The sequence below is a fragment of the Pelophylax lessonae genome (assembly GCF_965119305.1).
Source record: "Pelophylax lessonae genome assembly, chromosome: 4".
NCBI lineage: Eukaryota > Metazoa > Chordata > Amphibia > Anura > Ranidae > Pelophylax > Pelophylax lessonae.
In genome coordinates this window covers 245,247,218-245,259,717 of record NC_138771.1, presented here as the reverse complement: position 1 = coordinate 245,259,717, position 12,500 = coordinate 245,247,218, and the positions used below count along the sequence as shown (strand labels likewise).

The 12,500-nt window shown below is 48.6% G+C and overlaps 1 protein-coding gene across 1 annotated transcript in view; it reads right to left on the bottom strand.

The window, feature by feature from the left end:
* The window catches only part of ARID2 (AT-rich interaction domain 2), a 228,330-nt gene that overhangs the window by 2,092 nt on the left and 213,738 nt on the right, over window positions 1–12,500 (bottom strand). The window lies entirely within an intron of this gene.

Here is a 12,500-nt window from a genome sequence, read left to right as displayed (position 1 = left end):
ACAGCGCCCCATAAATCATAACTAATGGGACATCCAAAAGCAGTGCCAAAAGGAAAAGAAGGGGGTGGGGAAAATAACCCAAGGCTAAACATAAGTGCCCTTAACCAGGACACAGGAGCCCCGTCTGAAACACCCCTCAAGAGGGAACAGCCCCTATTAAACAGCAGCCTGCAAAACTTACGACCAAAAGAAACATCCGCAGATGCCAAAGTATCTATGCACCGACGACCAAGTGGCCGCCTTGCAATCTTGCAAGATTGATGCCTGATGACGGAAGGCCCAAGAAGCACTCAGCGCTCGAGTAGAATGCACCGTGACAGGGAAAGGTGGAACCTGACCTTTAATAGAATATGCCTAAGTAACCATCTGTCTAAACCATCTGGAGATGGTAGGCGAAGAAGCAGCCAGCCCTTTTCTTGGTCTGTCCATAACCACAAAAAGCGAGTCTGACCTTCAAAAGGACTTAGTGGCTGCCAGATACACCCGAATCACACGAATCACATCCAAGGTATGCAAATTCCTTGGGATTAACCGGCTTGGGACACAAGGAAGGCAACACAATGTCCTCATTCAAACGGAAGTCAGACACAACTTTGGGCAGGAATGATAGACAGGGACAAAGAACCACTTTATCCCCTATGGATCACCAAATAGGGACTGAGTCAGGATAATGCTGTCAATTCCGATATCTTGCGGGCCGAAGTAATAGCCACCAAGAATGTTACCGTCTGAGAATTTTCGGGAGATTCCCTTGTCCACGTAATTCCAAATGGAGGTTTCTGGAAAACCGAAAACACCATATTTAAATCCCATGGTGGCAAAAGAGATCGTACAGGTGAAGCCACATGTCGAAGCCCCTGAATGAAGGTGCGAACTAAAGAGTGCGTGGCTAAGGTACTCAGGGCCATTGATGGTACTCAAGGCCAACTTCCGAACAACGCCCCGTTGAAGAAAGGTTATGATCCGAGCCACAGAAAAGGATCGAGGATGAGCGCCAATAGAGTCACACCTAGAAATGTATGCTTTTCACGTACGATGGTATCTCTTGCTGGAAGACGACTTCCTTGCCTTCACCATAGTAGGGATCACTGATCCAGACAAACCTCTATACTTTAGTATCTGGCTTTCAATAGCCAAGCCATTAAACTAGCGACTGTAAAGCAGGATGGTAGATGAGCCCTTGGGACAACTGGTCTTCTCGGAGAGGAAGCCCCCAAGGGACGTTTACCGCCACCAGGATGACTGAAAGATCCTTGCTCTTGATTTCTCATAGGGACTGTGGAAGCAGACTGAGCCAAGAATGATACTGGCCTTTGGACGCCTCCAGCATATGCCAGAGGAACCCGGGATCTAGCCACAAAATGTTGTATGCTCCTGTGGAGCCGAACCTGCTAAAAGAGCTGCATGTAGGATTGAGCAAACAGAACTGTCTTGAAGGTAGATACCACCAGACTCAGAACCTGTATGCAGATCGGGAGAGAGAACTATCTGTGTGACAGCAGCCGGTGAATCACGGCATGGGGTTCCTGAAATTTGTCCAGAGGAAGGACCACCCTGGTCAGAATTAAAATCAGACCTAGGTAATTCAAATCCCTGGACAGGGATAGGGGGGACCTTAGGTAGTTTGGACATTACTCAAATCTTTGTAGGAATTAATTCTGCACAAGGAGACTCGGGACCTAAAAAATCTGAACTGATTCATAGATCTCCTTGACGCTCACAAAATAAGTCCATGGGGCCATAATCCAGCGCATCAATAATGGGTGAGGGCAGACCTTCATGCTGAAGGGATCTTGTCTGCTGGTCCAGAAAAGTTAGCTGTAGGCTTACCAGACCAAGGTTGCTTGGAATCTCACGGGGAAGATTTGAAAGAGCTATTCCCTTATTTTCTGTCCCAGAAGCACAAAATAATTTTCTATGGGCTGAGGAGGGGGGCCCCATCCACGACGAGGCTCCTTCCCTTTTCCGGATTGTGGCAGGAAGGTACTTTTACCTGCCTTGATACCCTTAATGAAGTCATCCAAGGTAGCCCCCACACAGGCGATCGCCTCAAAAGGGCTGATAAATAAGAGCTTTCTTGGAGGCTTGGTCTGCGGACCAATTCTTAAGCCACAGCACGCGCCTAATCACCACAGCTGAAACAAATTTTGGACAGCACAGAAGCTGTATCCAAAGCTGCATCACAAATAAACTGCAGCCCATGGACCAAAAATAATTTTTTGGGCTGGAGTTACACTTAAAAAAATGTACCTGTTCCAACTTACAAATTCAACGTAAGAACAAACTTACAGACCCTATCTTGTTTGTAACTCAGAGTCCCCCTTTTTTAACAGTGACTCCTCAAAAGGGTGTGTATAGCAAAACGTTTGGGGACCACAAAGGGTTATTTTGATGGTTCTCATTTCTTACAGGAAAACCTGTCAAAATTAGACACATAAGGAAACACCTTTGGAGTACGAGGTGACTTATGCGTACCAAATGACACAGCCACGTTCGTGGCTACATCAGCCGCATCCTCCATTTTTAAAGTCTCACGCACTGCAGTGATAAGTGCATCTACCAGCGATTTTTCATTTGCTGCTGCGACCATGGAGGAAACATCCCCATTATCAGATGGATCTGGGGGTGTGATATTAGGTCCCCCTGGACAAGCCGCGTCCACCGCGGCATTAGGCTCAAAATCAGATCAGGCAGGCTGAGCAGGGGAAGGCGGGGGACGCTTCCTCCTGGGCCTAGGCCCACACGGCACTTTCACCCATGACACCAAGGACTGCAGGACCACCATCAGTGCAACCATGGGAAATTGGGGTTCCCGAGGGACCTGCTACCTCCATGAGGGGGTCAGTGGGGGAGATGTGACCCTGAGGCTCCATAAGGAAAGGAAGACCTTGCAGTACAAAAACGATTGCTTGGCACCATTGAAGGATTCCCTCAAGGCTCAGGGTACCTATCAGCAGAGAAAAAGATAACAGGGACTCCCAAGGACTCATGCTACCGATCGGGGGAGCGCCGAGAATTGGAACCCAGCATCATCATGAACGCCATCCCTGTTCATATGTCCCAGGCACAGGAAGAGGAAACTGAGGATAAAGAGGAAGAGGAGGAGCTTTGGCATCCCCATGAGGCTTTGGTCGTCTCCAGCGTCTCTTGGAATAAGGGAAAATGGCCTCCGTGACAACATCGGGCTACACAAACATGGCCACCAACCTGAGACCAGCCAGACAAGGGGAAATGGCAACCATCAGCTACAAACACTCAAGCATGCTGCCAGGATCTTCCCTGGCCCTCTGCAATGCTGCACCCTCTGCAAGGGACCCCCCCACCCCAAAGGTAGGACACACAAAAGGGGAGACATTGTTGCACACTCAGCACTGGGACCCCCCTGCACTATACCCACACTGTAAACAGTAGGGCATGCACCTAGGGGGTCTCCTACACTGGGACCCCTCCAGACTACCAGGGCAGGACACACACTATCCCAGGAACCTTACAGAGTGTCTGGATAGCGATGGGGGGGGGGGGTGGTGTAGACTCCAGGGGTCTCCACTCCCCTGTCTGGACCTGGAGGCATTCTCTTCCCTCCAGGTCCAGACAGGGGAGAAAGGGAGTGGAGGAAGCCCAGCTCACTGAGGGACTTAAGGATGGGAGGAGGGGTCCGATCGTCACTGGAGGTTACCCGTGTCCACCCCAAAAAAAATGCCAAAAGGGGAGAAGGGGATTGTACTTATCCTTCCAGTAGTTATGATTTATGTTGTATTGTGTCCATCAATGAACGAAAGAGAAATATTTGATATATTGCAGCTCATCAGTCACTAGATGTGGCGGCTGCTGTCGTTTTAATTTTTCAGGCCAAGTACATTTTGAGCAAGTACAGAAAACACCTGTTAATCCTGCCAAAATGCAGTGTCTGTCATATTTTAATATGTGTAGTGTAAACTACAAATCCATCAGCTAGCATGCAACGAAGAGGACCAAATTCATATAAATTAGTAGTCCATCCAGGGTGGCAACTGTGGTTGCCTCCATAGATGCAGTAAAAGAGTAATTAAAACCAGCCACAAGAAAAGTGTGTTATTCACAGCCTCATCACACAAGAAAATAAAGAGGAAAAAAAAATCTGGGGGAAAAAAAATGCAGTGACCAAATCTAAGGACTGCTGTGCTGCAATACACTGGATTTTTGTTTTTGAATTTAGAGATGTTTTAGGTACTTTTGAATCGCAGACCCAAAACAAGCATGCTTTGAATGAGTTAGACCTCTATTCTATGCTAGTCACATGTTCCATACTCAGATAGCATTAGGTACACAGATTTAATCAAACCCTATACTTGGTCACACAAACAAGAAACAGAATTTGTTACATAGCCTGCAGTACATGTATTTTGAGCTTCAGATTATTCCAAACAAACACAAGCAAAAGACTACTATTAATGGACAATTACAGGTTTTGTGAAGGTAATCTTGAAATATTCTATTAAAAAAAAAAAGTCTAAAACAATAAGAAATAAATTAAACCAGACAACTGTGATGTCCCCTACTATTTATTGAACAATGCAATGTTTAAAAAACACACATAGCGGAGTTATCCTTGCTCTACAAATAAAGGGGAACAGGGTAGAAATGTCACCTGACTGTCATGGCGATCTAGGGGCTTTAGCACTTTCTCAACCACTGACTCAGAACAAGTATAGAGATCAGAAGTTCTGAGTTAACCCTTACTTGAATACTTACGTGAATAAGAGGACTAGGTCACCAATTGTGCATAGAAACACTGGAAGCGATTGGACACAATTCCTACATATATCTTTGGACTTTATTTTGATGAAGATTGATTACTTTATCATATAGTGACAATGCTATACAATTTGTTTTTTTTTTGTATAGCCAAATATCGGTTTGAGGGTATCTAGGAGGGCTGCAGTCACAATTATTTTGCACAATATTGAGTTTGGTTATTGTGGTAGACATCAAAAGCAGATTTTTTTAGGGGGGGATTTTCTGCATGTGGGAAACCTGTCTTTTGTGCACGCGCTCGCTGGCCAGACTGGGGTGACCACTGGATATAGGGATCCAGTCCGTTGCCCAGCCCGGCATAATTCCTTGAAGATCTCACAGGAAAACGTTCGAGAGAAAAAAAGACTAGTTAAAAAAAAAATCTACATAAAAAAAATTACATTTTTGTAAGAACTTACCAGTCCTCAGACAGACCCAGCTCTTCAATGTTTCTTCACCAATGGGTTATGCGCCCTCTACAGGAATAGACTAGGCAGTCAAAACTTTCACTTGGCACGCCTATAGGGGTTGTCCTACACACATAACCCCTGACACACTGTGTTCATAGATCAGTTTAGTAGCAAGCAGTGAAAGAAAACACAACCAACCCCAGAACAGAGGGGCGGGAGCTGCGTCTGTCAGAAGACTCCGAGAAAATAATTTTACGGTAAGTTCTTACAAAAATTCAATTTTCTCTTACGTCCTCTGACAGACGCAGCTCTTCAATGTTTCTTCACCAATTGGACGTCCCATAGCAGTGTAGGCATGAGGGGTGGGAAGAACGCAACCAACCACTGTTAACGTATCCACAAGGCTAGAAAAATGTAGCCAACAGGGCAACAGAAACCTCAACAAACATCAACTGGAGCTTACCCCAAAAGAATAATTCACCCCTGAAAGAGAACCTCAATCTTTTCAGCAAACAGCAGCCTGCAAGACCTTGCGGCCAAATGAAGCATCCGAGGATGCCATCAAATCAATATTGTAGAGTTTTGTAACAGTGTTTATAGACGACCAAGTCGCCGCTTTACACACCTGAGCCACAGAAAAGCCCAAGAGGCACTTAATGCTCTAGTAGAATGTGCCCTCACGGGGAAGGGCGGAACTTGACCCTTCAATGAATAGGCCTAAACAATAGTCTGATCCATTTTGATATGGTTGCAGCAGACGCAGCCGAACCTTTATGAAATCCCTCAGGAAGGACAAACAGAGAATAAGACGCCCCAAAGGATTCCGTGGCCGACAGGTTAAACCCTGATCGCCCTAACTACATCCAGCGAATGCAAGGCAAATTCTTTAGGATGCTTGGGCTTAGACAAAACCAAATTCAGATCCCACGGAAGCAAAGGGGATCTCATCTGCGGAGCCAGATGACGCACCCGTTGAAGAAAGGTGCGAATCAAGGAGTTAGTCGCCAAGGCACGTTGGAAATAAATGGCTAAGGCTGACACCTGACCTTTGATCGTGCCTAAAGCCAAAGGTGCTCCACTCCTTTCTGCAGAAAAGTCAAGACCCTCGCCACGGAAAAGGAGCGAGAATGCAACTCTTGCGACTCACACCAGGAAATATACATTTTCCAAGTACGATGATAAATCTTCCTGGAAGCAGCCTTCCTAGTCCTCACCAAGGTAGGAATCACAGCATCAGAGAGACCTCTGTCTATCAACACCTGGTCTTCAACAGCCAAGCCGTTAAAGCCAGCGACTGTAAAGCAGGATGGAAGATCGGCCCTTGCGACAGCAGATCTTCTCTCTTGAGGCAGCCGCCAGGGAGGCTCGATGGCCATCTTTGCCAAGTCTGCGTACCAAGACAGGTGAGGCCAGTCTGGTGCCACCAGAATCACCTGCACCTTCTCCACCGCCACCCTGCGGAGGAACCGTGACAGCAACTGTATTGGAAGAGAGGCATAAATCAGCCGATAGCGGTGCTAAGGCACCACTAGTGCGTCGGTGGCGTCAGCCAGAGGATCTCGAGCCCTGGCCACAAACTATTCTACCTTCCTGTTTAGACACGATGCAAACAGGTCCACCTCCGGAGGCCCCCACCGCGTACACAGGAGGCGAAAAACCTCCATATGCAGGGACCATTCCCCCTGAACCAGAGCCTGTCGACTCAGGTAATCCACTTGTCAGTTCTCCACTCCTGGAATGTGAGCCGAAACATGCGCCTCGGCCCAAGGCAGAATCTTGGCCACTTCCTTGGCTGCCCAGGCACTCTTGGTGCCCCCTTGGTGATTGATGTAAGCCACAGCCGTGGCATTGTTGGTTTGGACCCGGACCGGGAGACCTTGCAACCGAGGCGCCCAATGGAGCAGGCATAGTTTGATCGCCCTGAGCTCCAGGACATCGGTAAAGATGATTCCACCTTTGACCATGTTCCTTGGGCACAAAGTGTCCTGCACCCCACCCCATCCCGTCAGGCTGGCATCCGTGGTGATCACCTTCCACAACAGCGGCAGAAACTACCTGTTCTGGCTCAGAGTGGGTTACAGAAGCCACCATGCAAGCTTCGACCTTGTGAGATGGCTTAGACATATCCTGTCCAAGGCCTGTGGATCCTTGTTCCATTTGGAAAGAATCTCTGCTTGCAGAGGCCTTGTGTGAAATTGAGCAAACGGGACCGCCTCGAAGGCCGACACCATCAGCCCCAGGGCCCTCAAACGTCCGCAGGAAAGAGATAGTCGTCCATCAGGACCCTGATCTCCCCCTGCAAGGTCTGAAGCTTTTCCTCTTGGAGAAAGACCCTCGCTTGAGAGGAGTCCAAGATCATGCCCAGATAACCTCAGGCGTACTGACGGGGTCAGCGCAGACTTCTGGAAGTTGATTGTCCACCCAAACTCCTGCAGCATCTGAACAGAGCCAGGTCGCTCGACAGGGCAACACAAGAGCCCCCCCTAACAGGAGATCGTCCAGATAACCGAGGACAGCAATCCCGTTTTTGCACAGCAAAGCCAGCACCGGGGCTAGGACTTTGGTGAAGACTCTTGGAGCGGAGGCTAGACCAAAGGGTAATGCCACAAATTGATAGTGCTCCTCCGCCGCCGCGAAACGGAGATAGCGCTGGTGACCCTCGTAAAAAGGGATGTGCAGATATGCGTCCTCTAAATCGATGGAAGCCAGAAAGTCTCCTTGTTGCAAAGACGCCACCACCAACCAAATGGATTCCATTCGAAACTTCTGCACCCGCACAAAGCGATTCAGCGATTTGAGGTCCAGAATTGGATGCACCTTGCCCTCCTTCCTGGGCACCGTGAACAGGTTAGAGTAAAAACCGCAAAACCTGTCACGATAAGGAAACCGGGACAATAACGCCCTGTGCAAGGAGATCCTGCACTGCCTCCCCGAGAGCAACCAAACGATCCGGAGACAGACGGAGATTTGATGGAAAGAACCTGTCTGCTGGGCAAGACCGAAATTCGATCTTGTACCCTGTACGAAGCAATTCGTGAACCAATTTGTCTTGAATCAGAGATGTCCAGGGTTCATGAAAGCAATGCAGATGTCCCCCCACCCCTGAACCGGGTAAGGGCGTCCCTTCATGCAGGCTGAGGATTTGTCCGTCGAACCGGACTGGCCAGCCTTGGGGTTACCCGACCAAGCCTTCTTGTGTCCTCCGGAGGCTCTGAACGGTTTGCCTTTTTTCTGCGACCCTGAGGCACAAAAAAGCCCCCGGTGAGCCTTGAAGGAAGGCCCCCGCTTACTGCAAGGCACCTTACCCTTTTGGGATTGAGGGAGAAGAGTACTCTTACCTCCTGTGAGACCCTTGATCAACTCATCCAAAAGGAGTCCCCAAAAAAGGCGTTCACCCAAAAAGGGGAGATCAGACACGGCTTTCTTAGAAGCCTGGTCCGCCGACCAGCTCTTCAGCCACACCATGCGACGCATTGCGACCCCAACCGCAGACACCCTGGCAACCAGAGGAGCCTCGTCTAGGGCTGCATCGCACAGGTACACCATGGCCTGGGCCATCTGATCCGTGAGCTCAAACAGAGTTGGAGGAACTGACTCAGCTTGCAAGTTGTTCTTAAGCACCTTGATTCATTCTGTCACCGTCTGAGAAGTCAAGACGGAGGCGAACACAGGTTTGAGAAGCGAGGCAGCCACCAAGTGCAGGTGGCGGGAAAGTGATTCCATGCGCCTGTCCACCTGGTCCTTAAACACCAGGGAGTCTTCCACAGGAATCACAGTGGATTTATTCAACCGGGAAACAGTGTGGTCCACCTTAGGTGACACCGTCCAGCGGTTGAAAACTGAGTCTGCAAAGGGGTAATGGCGCTGAAAACGATTAGGCACCACCAGCATGTGCTTAAAGCGGTAGTATCCCGCTTTTTGACACTTTTACCTACAGGTAAGCCTATAATAAGGCTTACCTGTAGGTACAAATAATATCTCCTAAACCGGCACAGTTTAGGAGATATTTACAGTGCATGCAGCCGCTCGTGCGAGTGGCGCATGCGCTCTGAAGGTCCGGGGGACCTTCAATTAAGTTGCCGGGAGCTTGCCGGAAAAATCACTCCTGCGCGCATGCGCGGGAGTGACGTCATCGCGGCTTCGGCCAATCATCGCGCCGGAGCCGCCGAACCCGGAAGAGACGACGAGGGACCATGGCAGCGCCCGCAGCGATGTCCGGGGGTCCGTGTCGGGGCTTCGTTTTCAGGTAAGTTACACATAATGGGCTAGTATGCGTTGCATACTAGCTCATTATGCCTTTGTCTTGCAGGTTTTTTTTTTTTTTTTATTGAGTTTACAACCGCTTTAATGCGCCTCCATTGCTCATTCACGATATCGTGAAAATCCTCGGGACAAGGAAAAACCTGACCCGACTTCTGTGCTTTGCAGGAGCCGAAGACAACCTGATTTCCTGACTGTGTGGGCTCAGCATCTATATGCAATGTCTCCCTTACTGAACGAATCAGTGCTTCCACCAAAGCGCATTCCTGCGCCGCAGCTGAGGAGGACTCCTCCTCCTCGCCGTCTGACTGAGGACAGGGACCCCTCTGGGAGGGCAGTGTCTGTGGCAACCACATTAGGCTCTGAATCAGAGGACTGCGGGCATAGGCAGTTTTTGGATAGCAACTTGTTTCATAACAAGATCCACTTTGGATGCCAGAGTTTTTTATGGCTGCAGACACCAGAGAAGGTGATCCGGATAGGCCGGATGCACAAATAAATTCAGAGGGGAAATTTTCACCTTGGGACTCCATTTTTAGCACTAGAGGCCCTGCCCGCACTGACCACAGGAAATTGGTGCCAATAGAATGTATATGGGAAGCACAGGGAAAATGGTTGCTGCCCACACAGTGGGGCTTGCTTACACCTAAGATGGTGCCCAAAAACAGCGCCAAACACCCTGGAAGGCAAAAAAATGTCTGTTGCCCTTACACAGACGCAGCCTTATGAGCCAAACATTTAGGAGCCCGGGAAATGAGGCCACCGCGGGAAACCACCTCAGGGGAACCCCCAGGACAAGGTAACAGCTGCACACACCCCCCCTCCCCCCAGACGTTAGACGCCGCTATAGCGCACCCAGCGGGAGCAGGGAGGGGAGGACCTGTCCCGACAGGCCAGAGGGATCGTTCAGAGGACACAGCCTTGTTATCCCCAGGAGTGACCCACATCATCCCCTCAGATTCTGTCCCAGGGACACAGGGGGTGTTGCATCACTCACCATACCATGGACCTTGGGGCTCCGCTCCGGGACAGCTCACCTTCCACCCTGAGTGGGGGTGCTGCCAGCCAGAAAAGGGTACGCTGCAACTCAGGGCGTTCCAAGGTGATGAGTCCCGGCGAGGCATCTGCTCGCAGGCTCGTCCACATCCGTCGGGGCTCTGTCTTGGTGAGGCCTGGGCAGACCACAACCTGCTCACGCTCGTTGGCCAGGCTGGGAGACTAAGGATCTAGATTATACAGTGCGAAACCTCAGCCCGGCTGTCGCTAGTAGTTCACCAGGAGGATCCCCCTGACACTAGCTAGCAATAGTGAGTAAGGAAAAATAAACAAACATTTTCAAAAGAAATAAAAACTGAGACCGGAGTCCCAGCAGGGAACCTAGGTCCTACTCCTGAACTAGGCAGCAAGAAACTGATCTATGAGCACAGTGAGTCAGGGGTTATGTGTGTAGGACAGCCCCTATAGGCGTGCCAAGTGAAAGTTTTCACTGCCTAGTCTACTCCTGTAGAGGGCGCATAACTCATTGGTGAAGAAACATTGAAGAGTTGCGTCTGTCAGAGGACGCAAGAGAAACTACTTCTATGCCAGGACCAAAGATCCCAGCAAGGAACTAGGTTCTTACTCTTGACTAGGCAGATTAAAACTGACATCCTATGCTGGAAGAGAGGGTATACCCCAAGGGGCTGCCCACAGGCGTAGCCAAAAATTTTTTCTGCCTAGTGTCCTACTCCTATAGGGGGCAGTATTACCCTACTGATCAGAGGACTGCGTCCGTCAAACGATAGAGAAAAGTAGATTACTGCCGTTCTTTGTACAGAGCTGCTGGCAGATGTGTGTTCATCCACTTCGGATTGGCATGCAGGCAGCCCATAAAAGACGACAGTGCTGCCGGCACAGACACAATCACATGCCAAAGCTTGACATGCGATCAGGAGTGGATGCACATATCCAAACCAAGAGCCTCTGCATTTGGATCTGTGCACCCGCACCTGTACGGATGTCAAACTTTGACATGTGATTGGGTTTGTGTCGGCTTACAATTCTATGTGCTCAGATTATATTTAGTGGGGACTATGAAAAAATAGAATATATTTGGAAAAAATGAGAATATATTGGACTGTCGTCATGGCTCAAGTATCACTATACATTATCCCCTAGAGTTTTATTGTGTTTCTTCTGTGAAGAATAAGAATTCTACATTTTGAATGGTGCAATAAGCGCTACATTGTTATGTCTTGCAACCAGTATATAGATGCCTCTGAATTGCTCTGAACCCGTGCCCAGACTTTATTGTTTAACCACTTAAGCCCCGGAGGATTTTCCTGCTAAAAGACTAGGGGGTATTTTGCGATTCGGCACTGCGTGACTTTAACGGACAATTGCGCGGTCGTGCGACGTTGTACGTAAACGAATTTGACGTCCTTTTTTTCCCACAAACAGAGCTTTCTTTTGGTGGTATTTGATCACCTGTGCGATTTTTTGATCACGCGCTATAAACAAAAAAAGAGCGACAATTTTGCAAAAATAGCAATATTTTTCACATTTTTTTATATGAAATTCCCCCCAAAAAAATGTAAAAATCAAAATTTTTTAACATTTTTGGCCAATTTGTTTTATCCTACCTATGTTTGGTAAAAAAAAAAAAATCGCAAAAAGCGTATTTTGATTGGTTTGCGCAAAAGTTATTGCGTTTACTAACAAAGGGAAAGATTTTTGTCATTTTTGTTGTTTTTTTTTTAACGCGTAATGGCGGCGATCTGCGATTTTTTTTGCGGTACTGCGACATTGCGGCGGACAGATCGGACCCTTGACTGACATTTTTGACACTTTTGGGGTTACCAGTGACATTTCTACAGTAATCAGTGCTATACATATGCACTGTTACTGTAAAAATACACTGGCAGTGAAGGGGTTAACTTTATTTGGGAGGGAGGGGCTGTGTGTGTCCCTAGGGGCGTGATTCTTACTGTGATTGGCTGTGGCTCTAGCTGTAAGGACACTGATCAACGGATCTACATACTAGATCCGTGCGATCAGTGTCTTTACAGCGAGGAGAAT